At 32.1% G+C, this 13,545-nt stretch overlaps 1 protein-coding gene across 1 annotated transcript in view; it reads right to left on the bottom strand.

Moving 5' to 3' along the window:
- Positions 1-13,545, bottom strand: part of Smp_039300 (putative trim56 protein) — a gene marked incomplete at its 3' end in the record, with an annotated part of 37,855 nt that overhangs the window by 20,173 nt on the left and 4,137 nt on the right. The gene's annotated exons all lie outside the window — the stretch shown is intronic.

Below are 13,545 nucleotides of genomic sequence, written 5' to 3'. Positions count from 1 at the left end.
CGACCAAACTATCCAGCTCAGATAACAAAACTCCATCAAAATCACCCACCTGAGCCTTAAATCTTCTCCGCCATCTAATGGTCAATATATGTTTAGAAAGTGTAGAGATGAAGGAAAAGTTTACTTTGTTTAGTGTAATGCTAATAACAGTTTGTACAATTCAAGTGTTAGGTTAAATAATATGTTGCATAACTATTTAATTGTATTAAAATGAGATAGCAATTCACTGAAGACAATGGTGGACGGTTGCTCAATTTCGTGGATTGGTTGAAGTTAGACATTAACACCGTTGGATACCGACCCAGTGGTTTAGAGGTTAAGCAATCACGCGCGAGACTAATAGGTCCTGGGTTAGAATCTCGCGAGGCGGGATCGTGGATGCACACTGATGAGAAGTCCCACAATGGAACAAAACGGTCGTCCAGTGCTTCCATATTTTCCATGGTGGTCTAGCTTCAATTGACTCATGATTTCAACTATAAAATGAGAGTGTTTATATTCTTGTTCAAGTGAATTTTAATTATACTTTAATAACTTATTAAGATGTGATGTATCTAAAGCCAAATTTATAGCCTATTTCTCGCCTACTTGAAAACGCCTTCTTATCTCCTGAAACGTTTTAATAACCTAATAACAGTTTTTCAAATGCTTCACTGATAATATTAATAATGGGATTGATTTGAAAACAATAAGTTACTGGAATGGATATTCTTCTGAAAGATAAATATAGAATTTTCTGTAATTTTTTCTTAAAGATAAGAACGACGTAGTTGGTTTCAGCTCTTTTTTATCTGTATGTAAATCCTTATATTATTATCATTGATTAATTTATTCATTGTACATTGAATGTTTGTATACTGATATTTAGTCCTCATTTAGGTTTTTTTTTCCTGATTAGGGGATTCAAAGATGAAAGTTATTTTTGTTCAGTTTCAATTTATTTGATATTTTGATGTATTTAAAAATAAATTGTTAAATCAACCTGTTTGTAAATTTTAGTTGATCCCTTGATGTTGATGTAGAATAATTGAATCTCTGATTGAATGGTCGGTATAGCTGTAATCCCGATGTAATTGATCCAAATAGACTTATCTCATTACCGTGACTTTTGGAAATCGTTATCTGTTTCTGAGTAAGTCATAAATTATAAATTTGTCAATTTATGGTCTGATTAATGTATGAAACTATTGTTTTAAGTCTTACCTTATTCCCTGTCGGATAATGTGGTATTCTTGTTTTCCATAATGACTTGTCTAACAGGATTACTTAACGGTAAACTATTATTACCTTGATGGCTGTTTTTTTCTTCATAATTTTGATCAGTTTATTGCTAAAACTATCAGTTACTCTATTTTGATGGCTCTTTTTAGATTCTTACATCACGGCGATTAACATCGATATGTTCAGGGAGGCGTATTATTTCCAATTACTTTTCCGGGATGTTAAATTACCTGACAATATTTATGTAATTTATGCAAGTCGTCGATACACATTAACTGTATATTTCAATGTTATAATGCTAAGCTTATTTCCATCCCATTAGGTTAATTCATTAAAAGTATACTTTTGACAGCACTTCACAAAACTAGCCGACGAAGATATTCATAAACGAAAAAATAATCGTTCTCCAATCTATGTTAATGTGTTGGCTAATTTCCCCCTATTTCACAATAAGTGGATGGATGTAACATTATTATTTTATTTATTTATTTGAACACATAAATATTAGTACCAAAGGGGCACCGAGTACATATGCACTACACAAGTCACTTGGTTCGCGTGTGGGCTGTGATACTGTCCGGGTGCCCAAACCGAAGCAGGTGGTTTGCCTAGGGAGCCACACCCGGAGCCTTTGACCTAAACGTTTGATCCACAAGGCAGTGGAGCAACGTTGGAAGATGCAGTTCTACGGTAGGCGGGTGACTAACAATAGGTTCGTACGCCACTTGTTCCTTCAGAATTTCGGAGCCCATGTGCACCATTGATTTGAAATCAGGGTTTTCCAACTCCCCTAAGTGAACCCTCCTTGTCCACCAACCCGATCAAAACGTTGAACATTCGCTTTTCGTGCTCTCTATGAGGCAGTGAGTAGGAATTCATCGTCATTGACTGTCTATGCGGGCCATGTGAGGTGACTTTTAGCGAGAGAGCGGATTCTCCCCACCCTCGGCTATACCAGGGAATTTGTGGGCTGTAACAAGTGACATTAGCAAGATTTCAAATAAGAAATTGAAATAACTGCTTTATAAATTTTGGTCTGAACTAATTTAAAAATAGAAAGTCTTATCGATTTTTATATTCCAAGACGTGAAAACCAATGGAGGATAAGCATAGAAAAAAAGAGAACAAAATATCAAGATTATGATTTAACACTTGATCTGACTATTACTATTAATACCCACCACAGATATTATCTTTATATATTTAAGACTGCTTAATTTAAAATAAAAAATTACTCATTTTATTTTCTCATAAGAATTTGTCAAATTTTACAATTACTTTCTTATTCAACGATGGATAGTGGCTAGCGGTGGAAACCAGGGCGCGATTTTCGTCCTATTTGGGACTCGTTAATTTTACGGTTAGTTAGCATTTTCGCTTGTTAATTACCATATGATGATCTAGTTTGAAATTTTCATTTTATTGCATAATGTTGATGATTGCATATATATTGTTGTCATTATGACCTGTTAATTATCATATGTTGAGGTCACCAATTAGAATACCGACTTCTTGTCTAGACCAATGACATGCAAACCAGTACGAGTAGCTTAGAGTCAACACTGAGTTCTTATTGGTCCTTTGAGATAGCAGCTTCTCTCTTAACCCAGTTGGTTCAGCCTAGGACACCAATATCTGCTTTCGCTATGTGAATCATGTATTTCAGACATACTTGATTTATATTGCAAACAAATCAGACCGCATAATACCATAAAATGGAAAATAACGATTATAAAAGACCGGGTCATAACTGGTTATGAGTATGAGAGACTGTAACTAATAGATTGGGAATAATTTAAGAATAGTAGAACGTATTATAATAGTCAATGGGTCAAATGAAAGCTTATAATAAGAAGAATATGAATATTCATATGACTTAGTTACTTAAGAGTCATACTATATATATATATATATATATATCCTAGCAGTTAGCATTCACTTATTCTTCATTCGGATATAACAGATATACTATGCATTTTCATATTTTCAACTGTTATAATTACTTGAGTATTTATTTATTATTAGCCTTATTCATTATTATATTTCTTTTACAATATAGAATTCTCAGCACAAAGTATTTCAACAAGTTCCCTTTTCTTATTTCTTGATCGATTCAGACGATAAATATTAAGTGGTCCAGTTAATCAACATCTAAATAATGTACATTCTTTTCCCTGTATATTACCAACAACCACGATATCTCTGATTAGGCCTTTTGTAACTTGTACAACAAAAAGTTGTACACTTTTCAGAAACGCACCTGAATGAGTTGTGCGATGAATAGCCATAATGATGCATTAAGACAAACAAAATTAGATAACTTATTGAAATATCTAGATGTCAGGTACAGGTAGTCCAGATGTTCAAACAGGCCATCGAATCCAATGTAATTCATACCTTCTTTTCTATTACATTCATACGATAGAAAGATTGCATACACTAAAAATTAGTCTTGATTTCATACAGATTTTCAAAAAAAAAAGATCAATTCATTTTTGTTGTTTTACCTTTTTTTTCTTTTTCTTGTTTGTCTGATTTCTGTTAAAAATTGTGTTTGCTTAGTGATATGAAGAAAAAAAAGGAGTGAAGAACGAGGATTGGAGTATTTATTGAACTGTAAATTGAATGTATGTACAAGTCCAGAAATCAAGTAGACGAAGTAACTTTTATTTTATCATTTCAGCTAGTTTGATTGATATTTCATGCTTGTTTAAACAGAGAATATAGGCTTATTTTATATATGTGTATATGTACATCTCTATGAATAGTTCATATTGAATAATAATAATGATAAAATGAGGTGAGATGAACGCTTTGTTATGTTATTTCAGGAATAAAGTTAATCTATTTGAATGTCAAAGTGTCTAATGTATTAAAGATAAATTAGATAATTACCATTTCAGAAAAAAAGTTATAATGAACTGTCAGGGTATGATGGTGATTCATTATATGATTACACAGTTACTAACTGGTAATCTCTAGATTCTATATAGTTGAAATCATTAGTCAATTGAAGCTAGACCACCATGGTGGTCTACTAAAATCTTCCTAATAATCTCTAGATTCATTAAGAAAATCAAATCTTAATTTTATATTTATATCTTTACTCAATAAGTTTTCAAATGAACGAAATGTATATTTATTTATAGAAACTGGCACAGTGGTATAGAGGTTAAGCGTTCACTCGCGAAACCGGAAGTCCTGGGTTTGATTTCCTTATGCGGGATCGTGGGGTTTCACTGATGAAAAGTCCAATACTAGAACAAGACGGTCGCTCAATCCTTCCAGGTTTTCGGTGGTGGTCTATCTTACATTGACTCATGAATTCAACTATTAAAATTTAGTTTAATCTTACGGAACTGAAATAATTCAATGTTCATGAATTGTCACTGTACATTCTGTTAACAATTAGAGATAACGTTCAGCGAAATCAGGATTGAGTATTTTATTTAAAAAAATAAGTTTTATAATTCCAAGTTCATTCACAATTCATAATACTTTGATTTTTCTAATGAGAGTTGGTTTATGAAATAAAAACTGTAAAGTTACTAGGATTATTAAGTAGTAAATGGTGAATAACAGAAAATTGAATCATTAAACTACTGTGTAATAAAGTAATAATGTAGAGAAATTAGAAAGAACTTCATAACAAGAAAACAAAACAAACAAAATAACAAACTGAAAAGTTTTCAGAAGTGATTCATTTAAAACTCTAAAGAGGTCCTTTAAACTGGTACTATTCAACCATTTCACAGAGATATCTAAGATAATAATAGATAATTGTCACACTATATTGCATATCAATGAAAATTGGACTTATAGACCACTGAATATTTACTCTGTTGTCAAGATATGAGGTTCGATGATTCTGGGTTTAACACCATGAGAGGTAGTAAGCTTATATTGATCAGGAGTCTAACACATGAACCGAGCAACTAGCTGATACTCCTTGTTTTTGACTAGTTCTCTAGCTGTAGTCATTCCATTAGGAAAAATACTTTTAAATTCAACAATCTCCCCCAAACGTCCTATTCTACATTTGATCAACGTCTGCGAATGTTAATCTTCCTAGGATATTTACAACCGTATCACTCAACGTTACAGCATGAGGCATTACTACTGAGGTATTTGGGCCGTGACTGAGATTGTGGGTAAGAAATACTGATGGTTACTAATCAGCACGGAACTCAGGTCTAGCAGATTTTTCTCCTGACTAACTGAGTCCACTTAAAACCTTCTATTTCTTGGTGAACACTCGTCTTCAATTGGAGTGGTTTTACGATCGCTAATTTTGAAGTTAAATTTTACTACATACTTGATGTCATTCACAGAATCATAAATAACCAATTAATGTACTTTAATTTAATTTCCAATAGACTTTTATTGTGTATAAACATTAATTATGTATCAGCTCAATATTGGTCAATAGCTATATTATAAAACGTATGGTAAGGTAATCTTTCCTAATACATTTCATCCACATTGACATTTGCCTTACCGACAAATCTAACCTGAACACTAGTAAGAAAGTATCACGAGCGTAATTTATATCTCACGCGTCATGAAATGTACAAAACAGATTCCAATAAAAATATAATTCAGTGACAATAACAACATTGTTCTTCGTAAAGATTCATCGACGGTTCGTCCGCTGAATAATTTTATAACAGAATAGTACCAACAGTTTATAAGCTCTCTACCTGACTCCACTATGAATGGAGGATGAACATGAACATGAATTCTCCGTTTGATTTCTTATATTCTACTTGAGATAAATTCTTCTGAACAATGGCGGTACTAAAAAGCCTAATATTAATTTATCTCGGGCACTTATTTGCTCAGATAGACGTAAAGATGAGAGATGGAGAAAGCTGACACGTCCGTTTCATTCCATTATGGAACTCCTCACCAGTACTCATCCACGATCCAGCCTCACTAGATTCGAACCCAGCACCTATCAGTCTCACGCGTGAGCGCTTAACCTCTAAACCAATGAGTCGACATCCAACGATGTTAATGTTTAACTTCAACCAATCCATAAAATCGAGCAACCGTCCACCATTGTCTTCAGTGAGTTACTGTCTCACAACAGACACTGTTGAACTCCACTGGTCACTGCTTCTCACTAGAACTCCAGGAAATATATCTTGAAGCCAGTCACTAGTGAGCATATGATTATTATCAGAAGGGGTTTTGTGGAGATTTTAGTAATTTTATAGTTGAATTCATGAGTCAACCTCGCGAGGCGGGGTCGTGGATGAGCACTGGTGAGGAGTCCCACAATAGGATGAAACGGCCGTCCAGTGCTTCCAGATTTTCCATGGTGGTCTAGCTTCAATTGACTCATGAATGCAACTATAAAATAGTCAGTTTGCTTATATTATCATCCTTTAAATTCTATGAGTACATTTAAACAAGTGAATTTATGATGTTGGCAACCAGCATGTATAAATGTAATTCTAATTAATTAAATAATTTACAGCAGCTCACATACAATTGAATTTGTTCATATCTAATTTGGTTAAGCCATTTTGTTAACTTATTTAGCGGACAGAGTCATTCGCACAACAACAACCTACATATACTATTGTACCTTTATTATGTAAGCTTGAACATTGCTTACCGCCTACGCATATATTCATTCTGCTAGGTTTACTATTAATAGTTTAATTGATTTGAGATTCATTCATTTCCATATGTATATATATGTACATCTTAATCCTGTTCACTGACTCGTTGACTCGCATCCTCGTTTATTGATTCGATCATCTGCTCTCTCATTCGGCTCGCACGCTCACTCACTTGCTTTTCTGCACTACTCTTTCATGCTTGCTTAGCGTGCCTGTAATTTGGTATGTATGTGTGTGGTTCAATAATAAACTCAATCAACACTTCGTATTCGCCTTCTGATTTATACACCGTTGGGGCGTTATCTAGTAATGGTTATCAGAATGAACAATATACGAAGTTTAAGGATAATATCGAATATCGACCACCACAAATTAATTAATTGATTTTATTCTACTTGAAATTTGATTTTTACGATTACTCAGTTTGAAATTAGTTAAATTTCAAATTATTGATTAAATCAAAGTATCGGTTTTTAATAGCCTGTTGTTTACTTTAATTCAATATTCAAAATAATAACATTTTCCTATTCACTATTTAAATATCTATGGTAAACCTGTAGTGCTATGCTAAGTTCGCATAGATTATTCTAGTTTCTGGGCAAATCATTTTATTTATTTTTCTTAAATCACATTTGGATCTTGTTAATTATTCACTTATCAACTTTGACCGTTTTTTTATTATGTGAGCGTTGGTATGTACCTTTCTTATTTTACTCACCACATGTCTGTAACTTATTTTTGTCTGACTATAAATAATCGATTCATGCTTGATTAAATCAAGTTGGCTCGAATACCTTTTTCAATGTGCATTATCCCGCTACGCTCTATTCTCTTCACTTCCTTCGCTTTATCCTTGTGATTGTCTGTCCAGATCAATAAGTGTACAAAATATACATATTCAACACTTCATTCTCGTATTTGACTTAGTTAGTTTCGTTATACACTAACGCGATTTAAGTCGATGATCATATAAAAGGATTGGCTACATGTATTTCTCAATTAAAATCAATCATACGGTATAACTGAAGTCAGATATAGGGCCATTAAAAACCAATACAATTCATTTAAACAATTAATATTGAAAAATGAATCTAATTCAAAAAAGTATGATCCAGATAGCATTAAATTATAAAACAGAAAACTATTATACACTGAAAAATGAAACAATCGTATTTGATATTCAAGTATACATCAATCATTATTAGGGGGGAATTTCAAGGTGAAATCAAACTGTTTTCATAAAAAAATATAGACTGAAGATTTCCCAAAGATTTTTAATCATATACCCTTTGACATTTTCTAATATATAAACTAATATGAAAGTCGTTTTAAGGTAATATCTATGACCTATTTCATTAATTAAATGTTTAGAAAAGTTTGTTTCTTATTGTGATAGGGGAAGAAATCATTTGATTTTATTTATTTACTGAGTTCGATTGGTTACATAATAATTTTGGTATAGAAACTGTCTAGTATGAAAGTATTATGTAATGATGTTTCATTAAAATTTGATACTGATTTTCAGTTTGAGAAGGTCAATTAATTGAAATCATTTTTAAGGTATTTCATTAAACATTATAAATTTATTTATTTGGAAGATTTTTTGAAGAATAGTGAAATTTTCTATAGTAATTAACTAGAAGTTCTGGGCTCAATTCAGTGTTCTTCGGTGACCTAGTTGAATATCTGGGCTACCTGTTCCTCCCTGCCATCTAGATATTTCAACAAATTATCTGTTTCCTTTGTTCGTTTCAACATATGATTGTGTCTATTAGTCGCATAACTTATTCAGGTACGTTTGTGAAAAGTTTACGACCTTTTGATACAAACGTTACAAAACTGTATAATCAGAAACATCGTGATTGCTAGCAATATGGGATGAGAACAATGAACATTATCCAGATATCGATTTCTGAAATGCCAGCATCTAACTGGCGATCACTCAACATTTATCGTCAATAATGATCGAGAAATAAGAGACGGAAACTCACTGAAATACTTTGTGTTGAGAATTCTATATTGTACCAAAAATATAATATTGAATAAAGCCAATACTACTTATAATAAACTAACATCTAGCAACTGTCCACTATCCATTTTTATCATATCCAATCTTTTTTTAGTTTGACAAACTTTCACTATTCATTTTACAGATGTTACATCAATACTCTAAATTTATGTACATTTTACAAAACTTACTAACAAAATCCAATGCTTTGTATACAACTATACTATGATTGAGATAATGAGAAAGGTTCAAGTGGTTGGAATGCCATCAGCCTATGATATGGATTTCTTTTTTTCAATGAATTTTTGACATTGTCCAACTTTATGAAGAAGTAAGTATGTTATTTATGCCTAATAGCTACTTAGTGAACGATAAGACCAATGGGGGACAATTAAATGTATCTGAATACAAAATCACAGGATTTCTTAGTAAAACCATACAGAACCATACATTTTATCTTACTGATTCACATAAATTTTCTGTAGATAACTAAGAACTAAGATTAGGTTATTTGTTATAGACTTATTTGATAGATCGATTCAAATATATGACGAGAATAAATGGAACTACAGAATAAACTGTATCATAAAGTAATACTGTTAAAAAGTGGACTAGAAAAATGCATTATCCAATATGTTCGAATATTTATTAAAATAATTCAGCATTTTACTAAAGTCTTTACAGAAATGTAAAGAAGAGGTTTATGGTAATTGGGATTAGATAACTAGTAAAGTGATTTTGACTTCATTTCTATATACTTAAATGAACAACAGTTTAAATTAGTAACTGTTTATATTATGTGCTTTTCAGTTGGGGAGTTGTTTTCTACTCGATTTAAGGTGAAATCGGCCAAATGATAGTGATTTATTGACTCATTTAAAAAGCATGGAACAAGTTTTCATAACAGTATTCATCAATACTTGAGCGAATAAAAACTTGGCGCTGGTTATAGGGAAGACATTATTTGTAAAAATTATATTTGAAATAATCTCAGCGATTGATATTTAAGTAATTCCAATGTTTTGTCCAGAAAACATGTTTGCACTTCAGGGTAATAATCAAAATCAAAATTAATAAAGTACATATAACGCTTAAGTAATCAAATCATATCTATGTTAAATGCTCATCCATTCATATTGAAATGTTGACTATAGTAAGCAGGATAACATGAATCAGTAAGACAGGGATCCTGTGAAAAGTTAACAATGTGAAAATGAATAAATGACTGCGTCTATGTATAACTTTAATTGGTTATTAGTTGATATTAGGTGTTAGTATGTTTATTAGAGGTGAATTGAAAATATTTTTAAAATGTCAATATGTATATAAAATGAAAACTAACAAATACATAGATATAGTGATAAACTACTCAAATTAATTTCTGTCAGAACAACAGTGCATGTGAAATAAATAGGTAGGATAGAGACGGGGGTCAATTAATCAGTAATGATCAATTACCAGGAGGTGGCTAGTTTAATACCATCTTTTCTGTTCAGGCTGTTGTTATTAGCTCATATGTACAGCGCTTCTGCTGTCAACCTTTCTTTATGAGTGCCAAACCCTTTCTGAAGTATGTTGGTTCCTTCGAAGTTGATCCAGTGTCCTATTTCTAACCCATGTAACGTTGTTGCCAACCTATTCTCATGTTTCTTTAGATTAACTGAAGATTTAGGAACATTGTTCAAACACTGTGTTGCTTCAACCTCACATTCAACTGTCTAGATGTCTCTCCCACGTAAACTGCACTGTAATCATGCCAATTCATTTCACAGACAACAATCTATTGCTATTACTTTGAAAACTTTCTCTTAACATTTTTAACGGTGGTTTTACGGTATGATTGAGTTTGTTAATAATCCTCATAATTTATCCTGGTGTTTCTTTACGGTATGGTATGGTACTTAGTCTAATTTAGTTTTTCTTTCATTTCTAATAATCTTCTTGAAAAACTCTTTTGGGTAGTTGTTACTACTAAGAGTGTACAACATTACATTCAATTCAATTTGTTAGTCCTCTTTCTCTGTAATTAGATTACGAATCCTGTTAATTGAATTGTTCACAACTGTGACCGTCAAACAGTAGTCTAATTATCTCTCAGAATGTGTTGAGTTTCTGAATACATTAATTTTTAACTTAATATTATGTCTTCTTTCAACCAAAAAAATCAAGAAACGCTAATTTGTGATCATCAAATCCTATTTCCTTAGTTAACTTAATGCTACCTGATATGTCATTTAAGTCTTTAAACCAATTCGTTTAATGATGACAAAAGTGGTGTTACCTAACTTTGGATAGATTTACACATTTTGTAATTGCAAAGGAATGCATAAATAAATTCACTACATTCAGAGAAGAACTAGTGAACCTATTGCCACACTTTTCTGTCAATAATGATCTCCTCAAAATAAGAATAAAATGGATCGTAAACACAATTCCAAAATACTTAATAACCTCGTGAAGATGTAATGATATGAAACAAGGTTGGAATCGTAATGTTTTTACACAAACATTTTTATGGATTTATCATTGTATGCAAAAAGGTAATTCTAAATATAAACTTTCATGACGTTTATTTCAACAGAACAAGGTAACTGTCAATCGCTTCTTTGATATCCAATGCTTATTTCATTTCTTAATGACAAACATTAAGCACTAATAATTCAGAATCTATGCCAGATTTTTATTCAATACAAATGAACTACATCTATATATAGGATCAAATGAATGAAGTGATCTCAATAATAAGGAATACATTCATTTCCCATTCTATCCTCATTTATTACATATCACGTGTTATGTAATCCTTTGAAAACAGATATATTAGATGAATGAAATAATAAATTTAAAGTACATAGTATTAGTAGATTTATATGATCACAAAATGTTTTCAAGTTGTTGCTCTTTCATTCAGAATTGTTTTTTCTTTTTCTGTTTTTGGTTCTTTCCTTTTTAACCAAATACCTGCCTACACAATTAGTTGTTATTTATGTACATGAAAAAAAACTATTATTGTTACAGTAAGAAATATACATAATTATAAATTCACTTAGTATTGTTTGTTTGAATCTTCCCATTGATGTTTGTAGGACTGCAACTGGTCAGTCTCTAATTGGCATATGTGCATACTGTGCGTATTGCCTCGATATAGCCTAAATTCACAAGGATGGTAAGCAAAGATGAATAGTGGCTAGCAGTAGAATCCAGGACGTGCGTTTCGTCCTATTTGAGACTCGTCAGCTGGATGTGCCTGCATAATTATATTCATGTTTTTTTAACAGATACTTATAATTAACTGTAACCTAATTTTATTGACGAATTAGAATTTGCTTGTTTACAGTATAATTGATGAAAACTTCATGTGTTCTTTTCTTAAAAATTAATTAGGTTTTATCGGTCAATAAATATTACTATGGTTATTAGATTAAGTCTCACACGGAATCCTGAAGGTCAAAGTAGAAGAGGAAGAACAAAGAACACATTATGCCGAGAAATGGAGACAGACATGAGAAGAATGAACAAAAATTGGATAGAACTAGAAAGGAAGGCTCAGGACAGAGTCGGTTAGTGAATGCTGGTCGGCGGCGTATGCTCCATTGGGAGTAACAGGCGTAAGTAAGTAAGTATTAGATTAGGTAACTAGACATAGTCATTGAATATTTTGGTTAATTGTGTTAAATAGTTTAAAGAATTATGGTGGACGGTTTCGCACGGTTTCCTGGATTGGTTAAAGTTAAACATTAACACGTTGGATGCCGACTCAGTGGTTTAGAGGTTAAGCGCTCACGCGTGAGACTAATAGGTCCTGGGTTCGGATGTCGCGAGATGGGATCGTGGGTGCGCACTGGTGAGGAGTCCCACAATAGGACGAAATGGCTGTTTAGCGCTTCCAGATTTTCCATGGTGGTCTAGCTTCAAATGACTGATGATTCCAACGATAAAATTATGTACGAGTTTGAACTTCTATTTGACTAATTCACTGAAAATATCCTGAACTATGATATTAGTTTGAATCTGAATATGATTGTGTATATTTTAGAGTTTTAATTGTGATATATTTTATTGATCTAAATGTAACAGCATCTCTGTGAAAGGTTAATACTTAAGTGTATATATCTATCAGTTCACCTGCTATTGTGGAGCAAAGTACATTGTCTGTAGCCAGAGATGGCTTTCAACTTGGATACGGGAACGTGTCTCAGTGTGGTTTTACAAGGGTGAGAGGAAAGCAGTTAGGAGTTTCATGCTTGATCATCTAATCGACTTTATTCATTCTAGTGATCCACAGTTTGATTTTAAAGTTGTATATATGATTTATCCAAATCTACATAGATTACTTCGTATCCAACTCCTAAAAATAGCCGAAGCTCTTACCATCCATAAGCTTAAGCCAGAACTATGTATACAAAAGGAGTACGTTTTATAGTTATCGTTACCTTGGCCTTAATTATTATTATTATTATTGCATTTCTACCTTTACTTATGTTTCATATTTTCATTATTTTATAATTGTTCATGACATCACTTCATTTATTTCGCACTTCTATCGACTTTAATTATTGTAACAAAAACATAATAATCATCCTAAAACATTCACGTTATAATTCGTTACTAACTTATTAAGTCTATTGTTATTATTCGTATTATAATCTTTCTGTTACATCACCTTGGTTATTCCTTGTTCACATT

This window comes from Schistosoma mansoni, chromosome 2, assembly GCF_000237925.1.
Source record: "Schistosoma mansoni strain Puerto Rico chromosome 2, complete genome".
In the NCBI taxonomy this organism is placed as follows: Eukaryota; Metazoa; Platyhelminthes; class Trematoda; order Strigeidida; family Schistosomatidae; genus Schistosoma; species Schistosoma mansoni.
This window is presented reverse-complemented; position numbering and strand designations above follow the sequence as displayed.